The sequence below is a fragment of the Chamaea fasciata genome, unplaced genomic scaffold (assembly GCF_029207755.1).
Source record: "Chamaea fasciata isolate MVZ Bird 193981 ecotype frontalis unplaced genomic scaffold, bChaFas1.0.hap1 SCAF_32, whole genome shotgun sequence".
Classification (NCBI taxonomy): Eukaryota; Metazoa; Chordata; class Aves; order Passeriformes; family Sylviidae; genus Chamaea; species Chamaea fasciata.
In genome coordinates this window covers 553,715-571,146 of record NW_027094117.1, presented here as the reverse complement: position 1 = coordinate 571,146, position 17,432 = coordinate 553,715, and positions in this window count along the sequence as shown.

Below are 17,432 nucleotides of genomic sequence, written 5' to 3'. Positions count from 1 at the left end.
TGGTAGATCCCCAGTTAGCTCTGATTGCTGGCAGCGCCAGGGGCCGTTCCTGAATCTGCTTGCAGTCTCAGGTAATGGTGCAGAACAAGGCTGTTGTTCTACGGCAACAGGTGTTGGAGTGTCCAGGTTTCAGAGCAAGGATCAGAGAAGGCTCTTTTCCATATGGTTTCTCAGAGATCTTTATTCCCGAAGAGAGGGGGGACGAAAAAGAGATCGAACAAAGCCTGTGTGCCCACCTTTCAACTGGGGGATAGAGAGCGCGAAGCAGAAAGGTGATTGACCCCAGGCTGGACTGACAGGTATTTCTCTATAACATAGGGCAGGGTCAGGGGGAAAATGGACAGCTGACTGTAGTAGTTTGAAGGCAAAACAAATGAGAGGCTCCAAGTCAGAGATACAATTTAATAGGAAAAAAAGAAAAAAAGGAAAGAAAGTAAAATAAAATCAATGCAATAATACAAAAGACCACTGACAGAGTCAGAATACAACCTGAGCGTAGTGATGGAAGCAGTCCAGATGAGGTGGTCTTCCTGAAGCAGTGATCCTGTAGAAAAGTCTGGTAGCTCGGGTCCTCTGGGAATCCAGTGGGTAAGCGCCCCTCTGGTGTTCAGAGTCTCAGCTTACATCCAGGCTGGAATGCTTGGTTTCTCCCTCTGGGCGGAGCATCCCACAATGGGATGGTGAGTCATGTGATAAGGCCTGATGGGCCCATTAACAGGAGGTAGTCCAGGAGGGGGTTATCTGTGAGCTGTGTAGCAAAGGTGCTGATGGCCCATTAACAGAAGATAAGCCAGAGTGGAGGAGGCAGGGAGCACTGCCTCACCTGGTTTCAACAGTTCTTGAAGATGGTGATAGAATATACTTCAACCCAGGACATTATCCACCCCTTATTCTATTACCATCTACATCATCCCAAATCAATACCTTCCTTAAACTACACACACACACACATATATATATATAATGAAATCCTACACACAGTTCTCACTTAAAATAAGGTCTCCTTGTGGTACACAGTGGGTGTCCCTATCCTTTTGCATCACCCACCAAGTGTAACCAGGTCCTTGTGCAAAGACAACCCCACGGATGGGTTTGCCCTTGCCCGAGGTGGGATTAATCCAAACAGTCTTTCCTAACATACCTCTCATGTGTACCACAGGGACCCTATCTCCATCCACTGTATGCAAGGATTCAGACTGGGCAGGACCAGCTCGATTGATGGACCCTCGGGTATTGACCATCCAGGTGGCCTTCGCTAAGTTCTGTTCCCAATTTTTGAAGGTCCCTCCACCAAGTGCCTTAAGGGTAGTTTTAAGCAGTCCATTGCAGCGTTCCACCTTCCCGGCAGCTGGTGCATGGTATGGGATATGGTATATCCATTCGATTCCGTGTTCTCTGGCCCAAGTGCTTATGAGGCCATTCTTGAAATGAGTCCCGTTGTCTGACTCAATTCTCTCAGGGGTGCCATGTCTCCACAGGACCTGCTTTTCCAGGCCCAAGATGGTGTTCCGGGCAGTAGCATGAGGCACAGGGTAGGTCTCCAGCCATCCAGTGGTTGCTTCCACCATGGTGAGCACGTAGCGCTTGCCTTGGCGGGTTTGGGGAAGGGTGATGTAGTCAATTTGCCAGGCTTCCCCATACCTATACTTTGACCATCGTCCGCCATACCACAGAGGCTTCACTCGCTTGGCCTGTTTGATCGCAGCACAGGTCTCGCAGTCATGGATAGCCTGGGAGATGCTGTCCATAGTAATGTCCACCCCTCGGTCACGAGCCCATCGATATGTTGCATCTCTCCCTTGATGACCAGAGGCATCATGAGCCCAACGAGCTAGGAACAATTCTCCTTTGTGCTGCCAGTCTAGATCAACCTGAGATACTTTCACCTTGGCAGCTCGATCCACCTGCTCGTTGTTATGATGTTCTTCATTAGCCCGACTCTTGGGTACATGCGCATCCACGTGTCGAACCTTCACGGTCAGCCTTTCTACTCGGGTGGCGATGTCCTGCCAAATCTCAGCAGCCCAGATGGGTTTCCCTCTGCGCTGCCAGTTGGCCTTTCTCCAGCGGTCCAGCCATCCCCACAGAGCATTAGCTACCATCCATGAGTCAGTGTAGAGATAGAGCCTTGGCCACTTCTCTCGTTCAGCAATATCCAAAGCCAGCTGGACAGCTTTAAGCTCTGCGACCTGACTCGATCCACCTTCTCCCTCGGTAGCCTGTGCAACTCGTCGTGTGGGGCTCCATACAGCAGCTTTCCATTTCCGGTTAGCACCTACAATTCGGCAGGAACCGTCGGTGAAAAGGGCATATCGTCTCTCACTCTCTGGTAGCTCGTTATATGGTGGGGCTTCCTCGGCCCGTGTCACTTGCTCCTCCTCTTCTTCAGAGGATAATCCAAAGGTCTCACCTTCAGGCCAGTTTGTTATAATTTCCAGAATCCCAGGGCGATTCAGGTTTCCAATACGGGCGCGCTGCGTGATCAGGGCGATCCATTTGCTCCACGTGGTGTCGGTGGCGTGATGTGTGGTAGGAACCTTTCCCTTGAACATCCACCCCAGCACAGTTGTCGAGGTGCCAGAAGCAGCTGTGCTTCAGTACCAATCACCTCTGAGGCAGCTTGGACTCCTTCATAGGCGGCTAAGATTTCCTTCTCTGTGGGAGTGTAGTTGGCTTCGGATCCTCTGTAGCTTCGGCTCCAGAATCCCAGTGGTCGTCCCCGAGTCTCACCCGGCACCTTCTGCCAAAGGCTCCATGACAGACCATGGCTCCCGGCTGCAGAGTAAAGCACATTCTTCACCTCTGATCCCGTCCTGACTGGGCCAAGGGCTACCGCATGAGCGATTTCCTGCTTGATCTGGGCGAAAGCTTGCTGCTGTTCTGGGCCCCAGTGGAAATCGTTCTTCTTGCGGGTGACCAGGTAGAGAGGGCTCACAATTTGGCTATACTCGGGAATGTGCATCCTCCAGAAACCTATGGCACCTAGGAAAGCTTGTGTTTCCTTCTTGTTGGTCGGTGGAGACATTGCAGTGATCTTATTGATGACTTCAGTGGGAATCTGACGCCGTCCATCTTGCCACTTCACTCCCAGGAACTGGATCTCTCGAGCAGGTCCCTTGACTTTGCTCCTCTTGATGGCGAAGCCGGCCTTCAGGAGAATCTGAATGATCTTCTCTCCTTTCTCAAAGACTTCTGTTGCGGTGTTTCCCCACACGATAATGTCGTCAATGTATTGCAGGTGTTCTGGAGCCTCACCCTTTTCCAGTGCAGCCTGGATCAGTCCATGGCAAATGGTGGGACTGTGCTTCCACCCCTGGGGCAGTCGGTTCCAGGTGTACTGCACGCCCCTCCAGGTGAAGGCAAACTGAGGCCTGCATTCTGCTGCCAGAGGAATGGAGAAAAAGGCATTTGCAATATCAATGGTCGCATACTATTTTGCTGCCTTGGATTCCAGCTCATACTGAAGCTCCAACATGTCTGGTACGGCAGCGCTCAGTGGTGGTGTGACTTCATTCAGGCCACGGTAATCCACTGTCAGTCTCCATTCTCCACTGGACTTACACACGGGCCATATAGGGCTATTAAAGGGTGAACGAGCCTTGCTTACCACCCCTTGGCTCTCTAGCTCACGAATCATCTTATGGATGGGGACCACAGAGTCTCTGTCGGTGCGATATTGCCGACGGTGCACTGTTGCTCGGGCGATCGGCACCTGTTGTTCTTCAACTTTCAGTAGTCCCACAGCAGAGGGGTCGTCTGAGAGTCCAGGCAAGGTACTCAGTTGTCTGATGCCTTCTGTCTCTAGAGCAGCTATGCCAAAAACCCAGCGGTATCCTCTTGGGTCTTTGAAATACCCATTTCTGAGACAGTCTATGCCCAAAATGCATGGGGCCTCTGGACCAGTCACAATGGGGTGTTTCTGCCATTCTTTCCCAGTTAGACTTACTTCAGCTTCCAGTACAGTCAGCTCCTGGGATCCTCCTGTCACCCCAGAAATGGAAATGGGTTCTGCTCCCACGTACCTTGATGGCATCAGAGTACACTGAGCACCGGTATCAACCAGAGCCGTATATCTTTGTGGGTCAGATGTTCCAGGCCATCGGATCCACACAGTCCAGTAGATCCGATTGTCCCTTTCCTCTACCTGGCTAGAGGCAGGGCCCCCCTATTCCTGGTCATGGCATACATTGCTCTCTTCTTGTAAATATGTTTCTGAGGTCCCTTCAAGAGGATCAGTCATATCGTCATTCCTGTACCGTCTGGAGTTCTGTGCACGAGAGACCGGAGCAACATTGATTCTAGATGGGCTCTTTGTGGTAGGTGTTTCTCTTTTCAGTTCACGTACCCGGGCTGCTAAGGAGGAGGTGGGTTTTCCATCCCACTTCCTCATGTCTTCTCCATGCTCCCGAAGAAAAGACCAGAGGTTACCTCGGGGTGTGTATCCTCTCTCCCTGGCTGGGGAGCGCCTGCTCCTAATGGCAGAGACTCTCATTGGCTCTGGCTGGATATGGTAAATTTCTTCCTTAAGTTCTTTTTTCAGTTTCTGATGGCCTTCTTCAATCAAGTTCCGGACTTGCTCAGCCAGTCTTGTTTCCACAGATGAGACATGGGTACGAACTGGGGCAGTGACAGTGTCCTCGTAAATTCTTAGTTTATTAGCCAAGACACCTACCCTGTCCTCACCTTCCCTCCATTGCAGTGTTGCCAGGTAACGTGAGTACATCTCGGGTCCAAGCCGTGCAAATCTCAACCACATCCGTGATGTGCACTGGACACCATCTGGGTTTTTAGGAAATCTCTCATCTTCTGAAAAAATGATTTCCAACACAGCCAATTCCCTCAGGCATCGGATACCTTGTTCTATTGTGTTCCATTTTCCTTGGTGCACTTGGAGGTCTTCTTTACAAAGGTATCTATCCTTCACACTTGTTAGCAGTCGCTGCCAGAGGCTGAGAGGTTCTTGGCTTTTCCCAATCCCCTGGTCAATGACCACATCCCGGGACAACGATCCCAGTTGCCTGGCCTCACTTCCATCCAGAATGGTGTCATTGGCTGCAGCGTCCCAGATGCGGAGCAGCCAGGTCAGGATGGACTCGTTGGTCTGGCGGGTGAATTCCCTTCGCAGGTCACGCAGCTCACCCAGGGATAGAGAGCGAGTGACGATTTCTGGCTCTGTCTCTTCTGCTGATTGTGAAGGTCCTGCTGCACCCTCATCAGTCACTATGCGGACTGATTTGGTCCTTGATTTCTTCTTCTGAACGGGGGCAACTGCTACTGGTTTAGGCTGTTCAGGTTCGGTGATGGTTTGTGTGGAGATGCTGATGGCACCCTTAGTCCCTTTCTCCTCTGTGACAGTCTGCGTAGATGTGGACACTGTTGCCTCACTTTTGGCTTCTTTCTCCTCTGTGACGGTCTGTGTAGATGAGGACACTGTTGCCTTGCCTTTGGTTCCTTTCACCTCTGTGACACTCTGTGTAGACACTGATATCGTTGCTCTGCTTCTTTTTCCCTCTTCCTCTTCCTTCAGAACACGCTGTATCACACCATGTAGTGTTTTGATTCTAAGCATGGTGCGGGCCGTGCAGAGAAGACAAAGCAGGACTAACAACAACATCATGCTGTCCTTGGCATCCAGAGGGTATTCCATATTTTCAAAAACTGCTGTGTCATGCCTAAAAAGCTGGAAAAAATCATTCTTCACCCCTCCCCACAGGGGCTGGGTGAGATTGTTGAGGCCCCAGATGTAGCATCCTAGACCAGAACAAGAAAACAAAACTGGGTGTATATTCTGAATAATGTTCATTGCCTCAGAGTTTATCAAGCAATGGACATAATAGACTACTAAAGCAATTTTAGTACCATACCCTGGTCTACGCAGGAGCATTAAGACTGGCAGATAGTACCCCAGTTGTGGAAAAATATAGAGAGATAGATATAAGACACATGTAAGCATGTTGAGCATCATAGCGAACAGGTGTCTTCTTCAATACAAAATTGTAATTCTGACTTTTCTCAGTGCCTTGTGCCGCACGTTGGGCGCCAAAAATGTAGTAGTTTGAAGGCAAAACAAATGAGAGGCTCCAAGTCAGAGATACAATTTAATAGGAAAAAAAGAAAAAAAGGAAAGAAAGTAAAATAAAATCAATGCAATAATACAAAAGACCACTGACAGAGTCAGAATACAACCTGAGCGTAGTGATGGAAGCAGTCCAGATGAGGTGGTCTTCCTGAAGCAGTGATCCTGTAGAAAAGTCTGGTAGCTCGGGTCCTCTGGGAATCCAGTGGGTAAGCGCCCCTCTGGTGTTCAGAGTCTCAGCTTACATCCAGGCTGGAATGCTTGGTTTCTCCCTCTGGGCGGAGCATCCCACAATGGGATGGTGAGTCATGTGATAAGGCCTGATGGGCCCATTAACAGGAGGTAGTCCAGGAGGGGGTTATCTGTGAGCTGTGTAGCAAAGGTGCTGATGGCCCATTAACAGAAGATAAGCCAGAGTGGAGGAGGCAGGGAGCACTGCCTCACCTGGTTTCAACAGTTCTTGAAGATGGTGATAGAATATACTTCAACCCAGGACACTGACCAAAGCTTCCAGAGCAAGGGCAGGGTCAGGAGAGATGGACAGAGGGACAGGGGAGGAGATACCTTTGGACGGTACCTGATTTATTGGGGGGAGAAGCAGGGATGAACCATTGGGATCCAACTCCAAAACAGCTTAACAAAACCCACCACCAGAGGTTCCCATCCCCAGGGGAGTAGGACTGGGCACTGGGACTCCAATCCCTGATTCCAAATCTCCTCTCCTCTCCTCTCCTCTCCTCTCCTCTCCTCTCCTCTCCTCTCCTCTCCTCTCCTCTCCTCTCCTCTCCTCTCCTCTCCTCTCCTCTCCTCTCCTCTCCTCTCCTCTCCTCTCCTCTCCTCTCCTCTCCTCTCCTCTCCTCTCCTCTCCTCTCCTCTCCTCTCCTCTCCTCTCCTCTCCTCTCCTCTCCTCTCCTCTCCTCTCCTCTCCTCTCCTCTCCTCTCCTCTCCTCTCCTCTCCTCTCCTCTCCTCTCCTCTCCTCTCCTCTCCTCTCCTCTCCTCTCCTCTCCTCTCCTCTCCTCTCCTCTCCTCTCCTCTCCTCTCTCTCCCTTTGGGTGATCATAAATCCCAGAGCAGCTTAAGAGCCCCATTGCAAGTTCAGGTTTCCCAGGAAAGGGAGGCCTGGGTGTGAGGTGCCCCAGGATGGCCAGGAGTGTGGGTCTGGGGGCCCCCGAGGCCACGGAAACAGGGGATCAAGGGTCTGGGAGAGGAGGATAGGCAGGAAAGAGGGTGCAGGGGGGTGTTGGTGGGAGATAAGGGGCTGCAGGGCATCCCGGAGCTGAGGATGGAGATGCAGGGGGGTCCCAGTGCCCAGGAACGCGGCAGGGGGGTAGGATCTGGGAAACAGTGGTGGTTGCCAGGAAGGGACCGGGACAGAGAGGGATGGACTGGGACAGACTGGGACGCTGAGACACGCCAGGACTGGGACAAGAACCCATTGGCAGCAGAATTGGGGCAACAGGGATCGTACTGGGATCTACTGGGACCACACTGAGGGCTACTGGGAGCATACTGGAGACAACTGGGAGCAGATGAGCATGACTGGGAGCATGCTGGGGACAACTGAGATGTACTGCGAGAGACTGGGAGTGGTTTGGATCATCCTGACACTGACTGAAATCATACTGGGAGTGATCAGATCTATCGTAGGAGTGAACAAGAGAAACTGGAACAATGCAGGGAATAACTGGGATCATGCTGGGAGGAGGTGGGCCCATGCTGGGGTCATGCTGGGGTCATACAAGATCACTTGGAGTGACTGGCAAAGTCCTGGGGGTGTCTGGGATCATACTGGGTGAGACAGGGATCAAACTGGACTGATACTGGGAGTGTCGGGAGGTTACCGGGATCATACTGGGTAACTGGACTTACACTGTGAGCAAGTGGGACCACAGCAGGGGCAAATGGCATCATAGAAGGTGTCACTGGGTTCATAGTGGAATTGACTGGGGCCACACTGAGGTGTTCCTGAGAGGGACTGAAAGGAACCGTACAGGGCATGAGTGGGAGCCACTGGGACCATGTTGTGGACAACTGGGATCCTAGCGGGGGCGATTTGGAACATCCTGGGGGTGACCAGGAACCACCACTGAGGCGGTGGCGGAGCTCGGAGGCGGCCCCAGCGCAGGTGTGAGTCGCGCTCGGTTCTGCCGGGGCTCGGGGCTGGCTGCGGGCAGAGGGGGCGGCAGGGGGCTCTGGCGGGTTCCTTGTGCCGTGTCGGCGCCGTGTTCCCCGTGGCCTGAGGGCGCTGCGGGAGCGGCTGCCCGCGGTCTCCTTCCCGCCGCTGCCTCGGCTGAGCCCATTCCCCTGCTTGCGCTGGCAGGTGCCATCAAATGCATCTCAGGATCCCATCTCCCCATCTGAAGCCTCCAGTGCCCAGCCTGTCCTGGGCTGGTGGCAGCCAGCCTGACAAAAAACCAACAGCCACGGGCCACCAGCGCCCAGGGGCTCAGAAGCAGGTGAGGGACGCTTTGGTTGGCAGGAGCGGAAGGGCCGGGGCTGCTCCCCTGCCTCTCTTTGCCTTGGTTTAGGATTCAATTTTCTTGCCTCTGTCCGAGGGGATAAAGGCATGGTTTTTCTCCAACACAGGGCAGGTTTTTCCCTAGCATGGAGCCTTCCCCATGGCCCTTCTGGCCTTCCCCAGGCCCCTTCTGCCCTCTTGCAGAACCAGTGGCATTTTTTGCCACACACAGTTTGTAACCCAGAGTCGAGTGCAGCCCAGAAGGCTCCAAGCAAGTCCTTCCAGGCTGACTCTGCAGATGCCGAGGCTGCTCTGGCCTCTGCCAGGCCTCTGCTGGGGCTCAGCTCTGGGCAAGGCTGGGCCCACTGTGGCCTCGCATTGCTCCGCGCAGCTGAGTCACAGGGGGAGAAGGATGGCACATGTCAAGGGAGTTGAGGTTGAAGGGAGTTTTTATTCCAAAAGCTGCCGTAACAAACAGGGTGTCACAACAACCAGAACAAACAGGCTGTCCTAACTACCAGAACTAACTGGCAGTGCTAACTACCATAACTAAGTAGTTGTCCCAAGTAGAGAAGAAAGCGCTTCATGTCCTCCGCTGCTCTTTCAGTTGCTTTGCTGCAGTGATCAGAGGGGTCAGGCTGGAGAGAGGCTTGGCTGATGCTAAAAATGGGTGCTGGCCAAAGGATAAAAAAGAAAGAAGTGAAGCGTTACTTTCCAAAGTCAAGTTCCTCCCAGGCTCTGTTGCAACAGGACAAAGGGGAATGGATTTGAAGTGCAGGGAGGGAAGCAGGCTCAGATTAGATGTAAGGAAGAATTTTGGTTTTTTACCAGGAGAGTGGGGAACACACTGACAGAAGGTGCCCAGAGATGTGGGAGGTGCCTCCTCCCTGGAAAGAGCCAAGCTCAGCTCAGGCAGGGCTCTGGGGCACCTGATCTGCTTGAAGATGTCTGCGCCCATTGAGGGCACCAGGTGCAGAGGACCTGGAAAGGAGCCTGCCAAGCCAAACCGGGCGAGGATTCTGCTTGCTTTGCGCGTGCAAAGCAGCCAGCCTGGAGATTACGGGAGAGGGCCCCAGAAGAAAACCCCTCCCTGCCGCTGCTGTTTCCCCTGCAGCCGCTTGGCATTCACCTGCAGCAGCTCCTGGGCAGACCAGCGCCGCTCCTCGTCCCACTCCAGGCTGCACTCGAGGAAGTCCCGCAGCAGAGCCGACAGGCGCCGGGGCTCCTGCAGCCGCGGGGTCCCGTTCTGCCGGATCAGAGTGCGAGCCTGCAGGAAAAGCAAACACAGCGCTCTGCCAGCTTCCGTCACACCCACAGTGCTCACATCGAGCCCTGCTTCTCAGCCCCAGCTCCAGGGGCACTTTCCTCCCTGGCAGAGATGCTGCTCATTTTTCTTTACCAACCAAAAAACCCAAAGCCTGATGCAGCCACAGCCATTGCAACATCCAAATGATCTGGCCTGGAGAGCCAATCTCATTGGCTTTCTTAGTAGGCACTTCCATCAGAAAGAGCAGATTTTGCTTCTCCAAATACCGACACCAGCATTACAGGCCATTTGCAAGAGTCACTGTGGTCTGACTGTTATTTCAAAGGATTCTTACATCAAACGCATCTCTGCAGGGACACTGACACTCAAGGAAATTCATTTGTGATGCCCCATGCCAGAAACTGCCAGACAAGAAACAGGTTTGTGTTGCTGAAAGCTCAGGCTTGGTGACATGGAGAAAGGAGCTTGGGCTAGGAAAGAAACGTGTTAGACTTTGGGCATGTTAAATAATCATCTTGACGTGTTAGACAACTTTCCCAGTGAGAAGAGCCGGGAGGGACTTAATCTCGCCAAACCTGTTTTACAAACTCCTTCATAGATTTCTTGTGTTTGGGGCTGGCTTTTGGGGTGCGTTTGGGGTTTTTTTGCAAGATAACATTGGAGCTGATACTGGCTTCACGCTTTCAGGTCATCCTCACAGATAGAAGAGCTGAACACCTTTAAGCCCAAAGCACATTGTTGCCAGAGACTGCAGAATATTGGTCTGTGTTCAGGCTCGAGTCCTCTGGGAATTCCCTTCCCCATGTCCAGAAACTTTCAGCTGCTCCTGCCAGTGCAGGGTCACGCTGTGCTCACAGGCCTCTGCAAACACTGGAGAATCTGCCTCTTACCATGGCCGCCGTTTCCTTGAAGTAAGGAGGTTCTCCTTCCACCATCTCGATGGTCACAATGCCCAAGGACCAGATGTCCACCTTGGGGCCGTAAGGAGAACTGGTGACAACTTCTGGGGCCATCCAGTGAGCAGTGCCCACCATGGAGCTGGGCTGGTCCTGCTCAGGGCTGAGCTGAGCGCAGAGGCCAAAATCAGCTGAGGACAGAAACAAACCCTGTCAAAGGCAGCTGGAATGAGGAAACCAACCCCAAAGATTCCCCACTCTCAGTGTGAGAATGCAGTCGTGAATACAGCTGCAAAAGTCCTCACGGCTGGAGGCAAGGAAAGATGGAACTGGACCCTTCAAGAAACCCTCAGCTTTCATGCAGTGGCTTTTACTGATTCCCTTGAAGATTTCCATTCCAAGTCCTGCCCCTCTGCAAGGCCCATAGCCAGAGCAAAGCCACTCCTGACACTCCTGCTCCTCCCCTGAGCTCTCTGCAGGGGCAGCAGGAGCGCTTGTGGCAGTGCCACCAGCAGCACTTGTGGGGCTCTGGCCGCCACTGGCAAGCAGCCCCACACCCGCAGCCCGGGAGCGCCGTGCCTGGCCAGGAACACTCACCCAGCTTGACAGAGCCGTCCATTCCCAGAAGGATGTTGGAGCTCTTCAGATCTCTGTGGATCACCTGGTTGGAATGGAGGAAATCCAGGCCCTGCAGACACTGAGAGAGAAAAAGAAACACCAGGGTAAAAATCAATGGCGGGAATATATCAGCCAAGAAAGGAGAGTTTAGAATTCTGCCAGCAGAAACTTTGCTGTGACAGGCCAGGAGTGCAGTGCACACAAGCTCCAGGCAAATGGTTCCAAGGCAAAGCTGAGAAGAGCAAATCAAACCCAAAAAAGACAGAGGACCCCAACAGCAGGAAAGGGGACAAGAACAGAAGTGCAGTGATGTTGGCAGGCCATTCATTTCAGTGGCTCTTTCCTCTCCAGCTCATAAAAACAAGACAGAAACAAAGCCCTGAGCGTGGAGCCGCTCCTCTTCTCCTGCCCTTCTGGAAGGAGCATCGTGTCCAAGCCATGGGAGGCACAAGCAGGATCCCTCACCTCCCGACTGACAGCTGCCATGTCTCCTTCAGCCATGCGTGTCTGTCTGACCACATCCTGCAAAGTTCCTCCATCCATGTATTCCATCACCAGCCAGAGATCTCCATCAACAAGGAAGCTGGAAAAGGAAAACAATGGCACAGAGATGAATGTGCAGTGCTCAATTCCCCCATGGCAAAGCCTCCAGTGGGGTTTTCTTTCCAGGTCACTTGTCAATGAGGACAGAATCCCATCTGATTTTCACAGGAGACACCTGTGAAAAAGGAGAGGCCTTAGATGGCAAGCAAGTGAAAGATGCACTTTTAGCAACAGCCCAGATCAATGTGAAACCACAACACTTGCCCCCAGCTGCTTCAGCATCTGAACTCATCACTTCCACCATTCACTCCACAACAAGGCAACACAACTTTCAGAGCTATCCAGGGAGGGAGGCCGTGCAGCACTTGGGATAAAAGTGGTCAACTCTTTGGAAAACCTTGCAGAAAGTCTCTTCAGCAACAGGCAGGGCCATTGAAAAATGGGCAGATGAGGCCTTTCTGGAAACAAGAACCTGCTCTTCCTGGTAACTGAAGCAATGGAAAAGATTTGGGAAGAAGACACCAAGGGAAATAATTTCTGCCATGGATTATCAGCACTTGTTGTAAGACACAGAAAATAGGGTCCGCTTGAAGAGAAAACCAAAGTGGTGCAACAAAGGAACATGGAGGGAGTGAACTGCCAGGCTGTTGTTTTGGCAAGATATGGCCGGGTCAGGCTTCTCAAAACAGGCTACGGACTGCGGATGCCAGGAAAGATTAACGCAGGGCTCGTGCACGGGATGAGAGCTGAAGCACTCACCTGTCCAAAGAGTTGATAATGTTGGGGTTCTTCTTGTCCTTCAGGAGCAGGAGCTCATTCACAGCTCGTTCCCTCTTCTGCCCTCGGAGACTCATTTTCTTTATGGCCACCTGAAGGGACATTGCAGACCTTCAACTGGAGGAGTCTGTGGCAGGAGGCCACAGCAAACACGGAGCGAGGCTTTTTGGAGCGCCGCAGCCAGGCTGTGCCAAACTGCCTTGGGATGGGACACCAGAGCTCAGCAAGTGCCATTCCCACAGCCCATTGCTCTGCTGGCTGGGGGCTGCTTACAGGACACGTGGCCAGAGACATTTGGCCTTGTGAGCTCTGCAGAAATGGTCCCTCAGCTTCAAAGCTCTAACAACCTTCCCTGCACCTACACTCTTCTCAAATGGCTCTAGTTTACCACCACTCTTAGAATGATGATGATGATGTTCATTATTATTCAAACACATTTTGCAAGCAGGAGGTAATTCTGGTTCTGTGCAAACAGAGCAAAAGAGCTGGGAACCCTTTAGCAATTCTATGGCATTTGCTCATGATTTCAAACGCAGCTGCTCTGCTTGGGCTTGCACAACAAAGCAAACACACACATCCCATGCTCAGATGATCCCTGTCACAGGCTGGCACCCACACCAGAGCCAAAGACAACTGCAGGCTTTAGGAGAGAGCTTTGCTCTGGACATCCATCTTCTCATTGCTCTCCCTCTCTCTCTGTCAGCAGACACTCACCTCTCGTCCAGTGGCCCTGTCGAGTCCTTTACAAACGGCTCCGAAAGCCCTGCAGACAAAACAGCAGAGAGGAAAGAAGCAGTGCTTTAGACCCTGGGAGTGAAAGTCAGGCAGACAGGAGATCTTTTCTACCTGTAGCATTCAGAAAACACCTGGGCGTGTCAAGCCTTGAAAGAAGGGCGCGGCAGCCACCAGCCCTCTGCCATGCAAGGTGTGCAAGGGAAAACTGAGGCCAAACATGAAGGAAAAGTGCTGGAGCAAACCCCAAATGTCCGTGATGAATTCCTTTAGTTCAAAACCTGGGCTGGGGGCCGGCTGTCTAAAGAACTAGAAAAGAATGTATTTCATCCTTTTGCGTTTCCTGCCTAAGAGCTGCAGGATCCACAAGAGCCCTGCATCAGGGCATCATGCATTTTCCCCTTGAGTGCAGCAGCTCTGTGTCTGTTACTGGATGTGTGGGGTCTACTACTTGTGCTGAAAAGAGCCCTTCTTAGTTCATCTCTGCTTTCTGTTTGGAAGCCATTCTCTTGATAATCCTGAGCGGTGAATAGTTTTGCAAGTAAAAGATTTGAAAGCAATCTTGTTGAGAACTCTTCTCCAACAGTCAGCAGATGGTGAGTTGCTCTCTTAGGCAATCCAATTGCATGGACAGAAGATCTTCCATGTCCTGCTCCTTGCTGCAGGCAAGACACTGCCAGCCTCCGGGGCTTTTGGAGGTGCCATCTGACCACAGTTGTCAATTCTGATCAGGACTGAGAGACAGCAGCATCATCCCCCAGTGCCTGAAGGTGTCTGCAGCTCTCCTGACTTCTCACTTGATCCTGCACCAGCAAAATACCTGGGCCCTGCTCGTGTAGAAGTAACTGCCTTTCACTCACCCTTGGCCAATCTGCTCCAGTTCCAGGTATTTCTCCGCAGGCTCCCCCACGCTCACGCTGTTTCCTGAAAGAAACCACATGGAAGACACTCTCTCCCAGACAGAGACCCCACCTTGCAGCAGAGCCAGAATGCAGCCCCACTCCCTGGGGGCCCTTGTTCTCAGCTGGGGAAGGACAATCAGTCACTCTGGGACATTCAGCTGCAGAGCAACACCGGCTGCAGCTGATGCTGAGACACACACACAGCACCTGCTCTGGCACACAGGAACAGAGCAGACGTACTCAGCTGCACCAGGCACTGCTCCCCTCTTTCCTCTGCCTGCAGGGCTGTGCTGCTGCCAGAACCTTCAGCCCAGGATCCCGCAGCAGAGGGAGGTTCTCCGTCCTCTTCCCAAAACGCTGCAGCTTCTCCGTCCTCTTCCCAAAACGCTGCAGGTTGGCCATCGTCTTTCCAAGCCATGGGACGTTCACCCTCCACTTCCCATGCTGGGAGACATTCACCCTCCTCTTCCCAAGCCACAGGATGTCCTCTGTCCTCATCCCACACCGGGAGATGTCCGTCATCCTCGTCCCACGCCATGGCAGCTTGGCCATTCTCGCCCTGTGCCGAGTGACGTCCACCATCCTCGTCCCATGCTGGGAGATGTCCACTGTCGTTGTCCCACACGGCGGGAGCCTCGCCGTTGTATTCCCAATCGGCGGGATGTTCACTCTCATCTCCCAGAAGAGCGGGAAGTTCACTGTCGTCTCCCGGCACAGAGGGAAGTTCACCATTATCTCCCTGAAGAGTGGGAAGTTCACCGCTGCCTTCCTCCTCTTTGGCCTCCTCTTTGGAGGCAGAGGGAGCTGGAGGAGGTGCTGATGCTGCTTTTGTGCCCTGTGGACAGACGGTAGTGTGAGGGACGGGAAGTTCCATCTCAGTTATCACCTTATTTATCCTCAGCTACACATCCAGCTGCACTAAGCAGAAATAGGGTTCCCAGCTGTTCAAACAAACAATCAATGGGCTAAAGTCGACATTGCCACTTATTGTTGGGAATTTGATACTCCACCATGGCTAAAGCCAGCAAGCAATCTTCTGCCTGCAAAACCACACCTGCAGCTCTTCAAAAGCATTTCAACAGAAAAGGAGAAAACTGCCAGGGATGCCTTTGCTGCTGCTGCTGCTGCTGCTGCTGCAAAGACACTGACAGGAACTTTCCTTCAGCCTCCCAGGCTTGCACTCGGCTGCCACACGCTCAGCTCAGAACTTGCTGCACAATTCCAAACACCAAAGGTTCCCTTTGAACTCACCAAAGGAGGAGCTGCTCGAGATCCACCTGTCAGGTGCCCTGCAATGGGAGAAGGAACATGAAGCAGATGCTGTCAGGAAAAGAAATGCCTGTGGTGGGAAATGCCACAGAGCAAAGCAAGCCCAAGAGAGCATTTTGCTTTCACAGCATCCCTCCAGGAGCCACAGTCCCTTCACACAGCAAGCAAGAGAACAGCACCAAATACTGGGCTGTGTCAGTTCTGGGCCCGACCAGCAAACGGAGGGAGTTCCAGGCTCGGCTGCCACACACTCTCCCCTTGAGAGTACGGAACTCCCCCAGCAACTCTCCCCTGCAAATGCTGTGCACACCCTGCTGGCTGCAGACACCCCCTTTTTTCAGCTGCAGCTGCTGGCAGCAGCTCTCCCAAACCAATGGTGTCTTCATGGCAATTTGGTTACAAAGTCAACCCAGTTCCCGAGGAAGAACAGAAAGCACACAGCAAGTTCAAAGCCACAGATGCTGCACCGAGGGAAAAGCTTGACTTACGTGCCAAGTGGGTCAAGAAATACACCGAATAAGCCACAGAGTACAGGCTGCAAACTGCAGCAACCAAATTCTGGAACATTTTGGCTGCGCTGCACACGTCTGCAGACTGTAGCCCTGCAAGCACAGAAGGACAGCCGTCAGGGTGTGGGCTGACCGCTGGGAATGCCTCGGACAGGAGAATCCTCCTGCAAGGAGCAGGCACCCAGAGTCGCTCTGGACACTGCGGCCTCTGTGTCCCACAGCAAGAGCAACACCACGGGGACGTGGCAATGCTCCTGTGACATCACAGCAGCAGCTCATGCAAAAACCGCCTGGAAGGTTCTCCTGTGTCACCAAGGAGCAGAAAGAATCCTCCCAGGGCACAGGCTATTGCCCAAAGGATGCAAGAGGAACTGTGAAAATGCAGCCCTAAGGACGCCTGATAGCCCAGCCTGAACACTGAGGAGGAACAAGGATGGGAGAAAACCAAAGGAAACGTGACCTTTGGTCACTGATGCTTCTGACTGAAACCAGCAAGGCTCCTTCCATCTGGCATCTTTGTTCTAGTTCTAAAAACTAATTCTTGGCTTGAAACAGGGGAAAATGGGAAGTTGATCCATGGGGAAGAGAGGTGGCAGGGCCGGGTGGGTGGGAGCAGCGGGATGAGCTCTTGCGGGAGCTCTTGGCTTTCCCTGGGAAGAGGAAAGGGGCTGGATGCAGCTCCTTGCGCAGGACTGCACAGGCGGTGATTCCTGCAGGGATGAGAGTGGGTCGTGGTGTTATCTTGTCCCAGGTGCACAAGATGGACTGCGGAGGATTTCGGCGATGGAAGAATGCAATCAATCATTATGATTGGTAAAGCATTGTTCAACTTTATTGCTCATAACATCCGTTATTATACTTTTCCCCGAAGCGTTCAGCGTACTTGTCAAATTATAATTGGTTAGCATCCACTACTCATCTATACTTGATTGGCTATATCAAGCGTGAGAAGGTTCTTCCCCTTGGCATGCTGAAAACTTTGGATACGTGCTTACTGCTACGCTCTATTAACCACAAGTTCTTTTATCTTTGGCCAGTAACCGTGCTTACTGCTGTCCCAAGGACAGCTTGTCTTAGCAGCATGTAGGCTGCTAGCACTTGGTATCGGGCCATAAGGCCTCTAATGATCCGTGGCCTTGCTCTGCTAACCATTCTTCAACAATGGACCTGGGCTGTGGAGCCCATGGAGAGCGGGAGCTGCTCCCAAATCCCACCTGATCCTGCTTCATCCACCCTGTCCCAGTCCTGCTCCACCCATGCCACCTGTTCCCACTCCAGAATCCAAGCCTGATCCTGCTCCATCCATTCCACACCAATCCTGCCCCATTCATCCTGCACCAAACCTGCCTCATCTATCCATGCCCACTGATCCTGCTCCATCCAA